The 7228-nt window shown below is 37.6% G+C and overlaps 1 protein-coding gene across 8 annotated transcripts in view; it reads left to right on the top strand.

Moving 5' to 3' along the window:
• HHAT (hedgehog acyltransferase) overlaps positions 1 to 7228 on the top strand; it is a 382998-nt gene that overhangs the window by 295324 nt on the left and 80446 nt on the right. The gene's annotated exons all lie outside the window — the stretch shown is intronic.

The following is a 7228-nucleotide window of genomic DNA, read 5'->3' as shown; positions in this document are numbered from 1 at the left end:
TCTTTCTTTCTGTCTTTCTTTCTGTCTTTCTTTTCCTTTTTTGAGGCAGAGTTTTGCTCTTGTTGCCCAGGCTGGAGTGCAGTGGCTTGATCTTGGCTCACTGCAACCTCCACCTCCCGGATTCAAGCCATTCTCCTGCTTCAGCCTCCTGAGTAGCTGGGATTGCAGGTGTGCACCACCACACCTGGCTAATTTTTTTATTTTTAGTAGAGATGGAATTTCACCCTGTTGGCCAGGCTGGTCTCGAACTCTTGACCTCAGGTCAGGTCCACCTGCCTTGGCCTCCCAGAGTTCTGGTATTACAGGCATGAGCCACCGCGCTCAGCCTATTTCTTCGTTTATGAATTGTAACTATTAGCTGCTTTCTTCATGAAATTTTAGCATCTTAGTCCTATTCCCTATTTTTCCTCTTAATATAATAACTCCATTTTGTTTGTTAATTCAGCACTCAGCACACCATGGTAAGTGTGGCTCACTGCCAAACTGTTTAATATAAGTGCATCTCCTTTCTTATACAACTGTTTCTTCCACTTAGGTGAAGAATTGCCTTGCCATTTTTTTTCTTTCATTAGTTTACTGTCCCTCCTGCTTCCCAGATTCTCCAATAGAACTGGATAGATATCCCTCAGATAGAATTTTCCACATGGTCAGAGGTATCTGCTCATCTGTCTATTCTCTTCCTTTCCTGGAGAATCTCTCTTGAAGCCCTTCCATCCCCTTTTCCCACCTGACTCACTGCTCTTTAGATGCTCTGTTTAGCTGTTGTACTGCTGCTTCCCTTCTCCTCTCTCCTTTAACAATCCCTGTTTCTTTGTGCTGGGTCTTGTTTTTTTGTTTTTTTTTCTTTTTCTCCCTTGGTTTGATGGAGCACATCCTTTAGTAGCTTTTTAAGAAAAAGGCCATAGAGAGAGAGTTTTTTGAGACCCTGTATTTTCAAAAATGTCTTATATTTACTCTCACACTTGACTGGGCACTGGATTTCAGGTTGAAAAGTAATTTGTCCTAAGAATTTTGAAGATATTATCTGTCTCCTAACTTTTTGCTTTTCTATTGAGAAATGCCATTTTCATTAGTGTATGTATTCTGTTTTTTGCTCTGGAAGCATTACTGCAAACATCTTTGGTATATATCTAAACTTCTACTGTGCCCATTGTCCCTGCCTTTAAATTCTCTTTGATGCAATTTATCTATGAAAGCACTTTTATCCTGGGGGCAAAGGAGGAAGAGGGAAACCTCAGGCTCTATATGTTTATTACCCAGCTTTTTAACTAATCTCCCAGCTTTTTTCTTCTTCATGGGTTACTCTTGCCATCTGTGGTACCTGGTGCCTCTATGCCTGGGCCTTCTGGGTGTTTGGTGTATAAATGACTTTCATGTCTTTGACATCTAGTATTTGGGTATCTCAAATCTACTAATTCTTTAAGTTGCTCTATCTTATTAAAATGAGTTGTCTTTGCTCACCCTGCTCTTCCCTTCATTTTTTATCTGTGGATGTATACCTTTTTCAAATGTTTACTTGCATTTTAATGAGACTTGCAAAGGGATCAGAGATGTTTATTATGTTTAATTGGATATCAGTAGAGGAGTTTTGTGTCCTATCACTTGGTGAATCATTCTTAGATTTTAAAATATTAAGATTACTTAAAAAGGAGGCCTTGCTTTAAACTGTTGTTTTTGTGGTTTTGACACGATGTAGCTGAGGCCACAGCTGTCACATCCTAGGCTTATTCACTAGTCCCAAGGGACCTAAGTGTAGCCTGGAGAGGGAGGCCCTCAGTACCATGCGCAGCTATCACTTGGGTGTGATGGTCGTCAGACTTACATCTTCCCACCCATGTGCCTTGACTCTTTATGCTCAAGGGAGATGGCTGGGGTCTAAGGTCATTTAGTGGAAAGATTCCTAGGTTTTCTTTTGTTTGTTTTTCCCTTGTTACTTCTTTTTAACTTAATGAAGTCATTAACGACCATATACTTTTAAAAAATACATATAGAGAGATGAAGCTGAAAGTCCTCCGGGATACCCACCCCCCAACAAACACACCCTGCTCATTTTCCTCCCCAAGAGGTAACCATTGTTATCAGTTCGAATATAGTCTCCCATACCTTTGCTATTTTGTGTTTGTGTGGTTTAAGGAATATTCTAAAGTTTGCAGTTTTCTTCCTCACTGATATGCTGTGAAGATGTTTCTATGATAGTGTATGCAGATCTGTGTAATCAGGAATGGTATGGATGGTATGGATATATCATTCAGCCATTCTCCTGTTGAAAATTCAGGTTGCTTCTATTTTTTTTTTTTTTTCGCTTGCAAATAATGCGTCTGCAGTGAAGATTCCATTTTGAGCTTCCTTGTACATGTGTGTACGTGTTTCTTTAGGGTAGTTACCAAGAATAAAATAGGACAGAGGAGTTGGCAAACTAAGGCCCATGAGCCAGATTTGGTCAACTGATTGTTTTTATATAGCCTGCAGTTATGAATTGTTTTTACATTTTAAAATTGTGTTATTGAATACTCTATCCTTTCCCCAGTTATTTAAAAGATCACCTTGAATATATAGTAAATATCAAAATATACATGATTCACTTTTTGGCTATCTATTCTGTTGCTTTGATCTAGTTGATTGTTTTAGTTTTAAATACTAGAGTTTTATATTGTGTCCTGATTTTTGCTAGGGAAAGCCCCTACCTGTTTTTGGCATTTTTTCAGAATTGCATTGGCTAGTTTTGCCTGTTGACTCTTCCGTCTGAATTTTTGAACTGGTGAAGTTCCCCAAAACTCCCTTTGGTATTTTTATTGGAATTTGCTAGATGTGCATTGAATTGCAGTATGATTTGAGTACAGTTAATATTGTCTTAGTCCATTTGTGCTGCTATAATGAAATACCTGAGACAGGGTAATTTATGAGGAACAGAAATTTATTTCCTAGAGTCCTGGAGGCTGGGAGTCAAAGATCAAGACACTGGCCATTTAAGTGTCTGGTGAGGGCCCAGTCTCTCCCTCCAAGATGGCATCTTGTTGCTGCATTCTCCAGAGGGGACAAATGCTGTGTCCTCACATGGCAGAAGGAAGAAAGATGAAGGAGTAGAGAGAGTGAATCCACTCTGACAAGCCCTTTTAAAAGAGCCCAAATCCATTCATGGGGTGAAGCTCTCATGAATTAATCACTCCCCTAAAGGTCCCATCTCTTAATACCACCACAATGAGGATTAAGTTTCAACATGAATTTTGGAAGGGACACCATCATTCAAACCATAGCAAACATTAATTATTCAAATCTTCTCTTATGGTCTTACATAAAGTTTCATCATTTCTTCTTAGAAGTCTTGCATACTTCTTTTTGTATCATTGCTTTGGTATAGGAAAAGTACTGATTTTTGTATTGAGTTAACCTTTTGCATTTATGTTGTCTAAATCTTTTGTTAGCTCTGCTAATTTGCCAGTTATTTCTTTTGAATTTTCTATATCGATGGTCACATCACCCACAAATAATGACAATCTTGTCTTTGCCAACAATTATAACTCTTACTACATCCAATTATCTCATTGTACTGACTAGGATATTTTGTACAGCTTTGGATAATAGAGGATAAAATGTCTTTATCTTGAAGTTTATGGGAATGCTTGCTCTGGGATTTTGGTATATCCTCTTTTTCAGCTTACATATGCTTTCTCTTTTTCTAGTCCTCTAGAGGTTTTTATTGTAAATGAGTGTACAATTTTACCCAATGCTTTATCGTCATTTATTGAGTGATCATAAGATTATTTTCCATGAGTTACGTAGATTATCTGTATGTTTCTAATACTGAATCACCCTTCCATTCCTGGGATAAATCTTACTCCATGGAGAGTGTTTTTAAGTTACTCTTGTATTTGACTTGCTGCTATTTAATTTGTATTTTTTAAGGTAATAAAAATGAACAACAAAAATTACCAATAATTAGCACCACTAAATTTGGAAAGAAATTTGGTGGAAATTTGCAATAATTAACACACCATTAAACTTGGAAAGAAATTTGGTTAGTCATAAAAAGCTAACATAAGAAAACTGGAAGGTAGCCTTTCTTCCACCGTTAAAGTGAAAGTTTTTATGACTTTGATATCAGGGCTGTGCTAATGTCATGAAATGAGTGGAAGCTTTCCATGGTTTTCTACTCTCCAAAAAAGTTTTTGTGAAATGGAATTTATCTCTTCTTGACCATCTGCTAGACCTTGCTCATTAAAATCACCTGTATGCCAGGCATGGTGGCTCACATCTGTAATGCTAGCACTTTGGGAGGCCAATGCAGAAGGTTTGTTTGAGGCTACGAGTTTGAGACAAGCCTAGGCAACATAGTGAGACCCCATCTCTACAAAAATTAAAAAAAAGATTAGCCAGGCATGGTGGCACGTACCTGTACTCCCAGCTACTCAGGGGACTGAGGCAGGAGGATCACATAAACCCAGGAGTTCAAGGCTCCAGTGAGCTATAATCATGCCACTGCACACTAGCCTGGGTGACAGAGTAAGGCACCATCTCTAAGAATAATTAACTAAAAATCATTTAGGTGAATTTTCTTTGAACATAGGGCTTTAACCACTAATTCAGTTTTTCTATGTGTGTTAGTCCATTTCCATACTGCTGTAAAGAACTTCTCACGACTGGGTAACTTATAAAGGAAAGAGGTTTAATTAACTCACAGTTCAACATGGCTGGGGAGGCCTCAGGAAACTTACAATCATGAAAAGGCACCTTCTTCACAAGGCTGAAGGAAGAAGTGCCAAGCGAAGGGGGAAGAGCCCCTTATAAAACCATCAAATCTCATGAAAACTCACTCTCCTGAGAACAGCATGGGGGAAGCCACCCCCGTGATTCAATGACCTCCACCTGGTCTCTCCCTTGTCGCTTGGTGATTATAGGGATTACAGTTCAAGATGAGATTTGTGTGGGGACACAAAGCCTAACCATATCACTATGTTTATGCTTTTTCAAACTTTCTACTTCTTTTATTCAAAATTGAGGTAATTTATATTTTCTAGATAATTTACCTTTTTAAGCTATATCTCTAAATATATTGTTATATAATCTCCAAAGATTTAAAAATTTTCTATATCTATTATTTTGCCTTATTTTCTTAATTGATAAAAATTGCTAAAGTTTACTCATTTTATTTTTCCTTAAATAAACACTTTTGTTTTGAATGAATGAAATTTTTAAAAATGTAATGGTGTGTTAATTATTGCAAATTGTTATTCATTATTTTATTGCAGTGTTATCAGTGAGCATAGCTTTTATGGTAACTTTTTATTTTTTCAACTTTTCAGTTTAGGGGTATGTGTGCAGGATGTGCAGGTTTATTATATAGGTAGATGTGTGCTATGGTGGTATGCTGCACAGATCATCTCATCACTAGGTATTAAGTGATGATTTTAAGGTAGTAAGTCCAGTGTCCATTAGCTATTCTTCCTGATGTTTTCCCTCTCTCTAGCCCCTCAGCAGGCCCCATTGTGTGCTGTTCCCCACCGTGGGTTCATGTGTTCTCATCATTCAGCTCCCACTTGTAAGTGAGAACATGCGGTGCTTGGTTTTCTGTTCCTGCATTAGTTTGCTGATGATAATGGTTTTCAACTCCATCCATGTCCCTGCAAAGGATGTGATCTCGTTTTTTTTTTTAACTACACAGTATTTCATGGTGTATATATAGCACATTTCTCTTTGTCCAGTCTATCACTGATGGACATTTAGATTGACTCCGTCTTTGCTATCGTGAATACTGCTGCAATGAACATACGTGTGCATGTATCTTTATAATAGAATGATTTGTATTCCTTTAGGTATGTACCCAGTAATGGGATTCCTGGGCCAAATGGTATTTCTGCCTCTAGGTCTTTGAGGAATTGCCACAGTGCCTTCCACAATGGTTGAGCTAACTTACACTCCTACCAACAGTGTAAAAGTGTTTTGTTTTGTTTTCTCTGCAACTGCAACCTCACCAGCATCTGTTGTTTTGACTTTTTTATAACTGCCATTCTGACTGGCATGAGATGCTATCTCATTGTGGTTTTGATTTGCATTTCTGTAATGATCAGTGATGTTGAGCTTTTTAAAAATATGTTGGCCACATTTGTGCCTTCTTTTGAGAAGTGTCATTCATGTCTTTTACCTCCTTTTTAATGGGGTTGCTTGTTTTTCTCTTGTAAATTTATTTAAGTTCTTTATGGATGCTGGATAGTAGACCTTTGTCATATGGATAGATTGCAAATATTTACTCCCATTCTGTAAGTTGTCTGTTCACTCTGATGATAGTTTCTTTTGCTGTGCAGAAGCTCTTTAGTTTAATTAGGTACCATTTGCCAATTTTTGCTTTTGTTGCAATCACTTTTGGGGATTTTGTCATGAAAACTTTGCCTGTGCCTATGCCCTGAATAGTATTGCCTGGATTTTCTTCTAGGGTTTTTATAGTTTTGGATTTTATATTTAAGTCTTTAATCCATCTTGAATTAATTTTTATATGGTATAAGGAAGGGGTCCAGTTTCAGTTTTCTGCATGTGGCTAGCCAGTTCTCCCAGCACCATTTATTAAATAGGGAATTGTTTCCCCATTGCTTTTTTTGTCAGGTTTGTTGAAGATCAGATGGCTTAGGTATGCGGTCTCATTTCTGGGTTCTCTCTTCTGTTCCATCGATCTATGTGTCTGTTCTTATGTCAGACACATAGTTTTGGTTACTGTAGCCTTATACTATAATTTGAAGTCAGGTAGTGTGATCCCTCCAGATTTGTTCTTTTTGCTTAGGAGTTGCCTTGGCTATTTGGGCTCTTTTTTGGTTCCATATGAATTTTAAAATAGTTTTTTATAATTCTGAAAAGGATGTCAATGATAGTTTAATGGGAATAACACTGAATCTATGAATTACTTTGGGCAGTATGGCCATTTTCACGATATTGATTATTCCCATCCATGAGCATGGAATGTTCTTCCATTTGTGTCCTCTTGGATTTCTTTCAGCAGTAGTTTGTAGTTCTCCTTGAAGAGGTCCTTCACTTCCCTTGTTAGCTGTATTACTAGGTATTTTTTTCTTTTTGTAGCAATTGTAAGTGGCAGTTCATTCATGATTTAGCCCTCTGCTTGCCTGTGGTTGGTGTATAGGAATGCTAGGGATTTTTGCACATTCTTTTTATATCCTGAGACTTTGCTGAAGTTGCTTATCAGCTTAAGAAGCTTTTGGGCTGAGATGATGGGGTTTTCTTTTAT

Source organism: Mandrillus leucophaeus, unplaced genomic scaffold, assembly GCF_000951045.1.
Source record: "Mandrillus leucophaeus isolate KB7577 unplaced genomic scaffold, Mleu.le_1.0 Scaffold159, whole genome shotgun sequence".
NCBI lineage: Eukaryota > Metazoa > Chordata > Mammalia > Primates > Cercopithecidae > Mandrillus > Mandrillus leucophaeus.
This window is presented reverse-complemented; position numbering and strand designations above follow the sequence as displayed.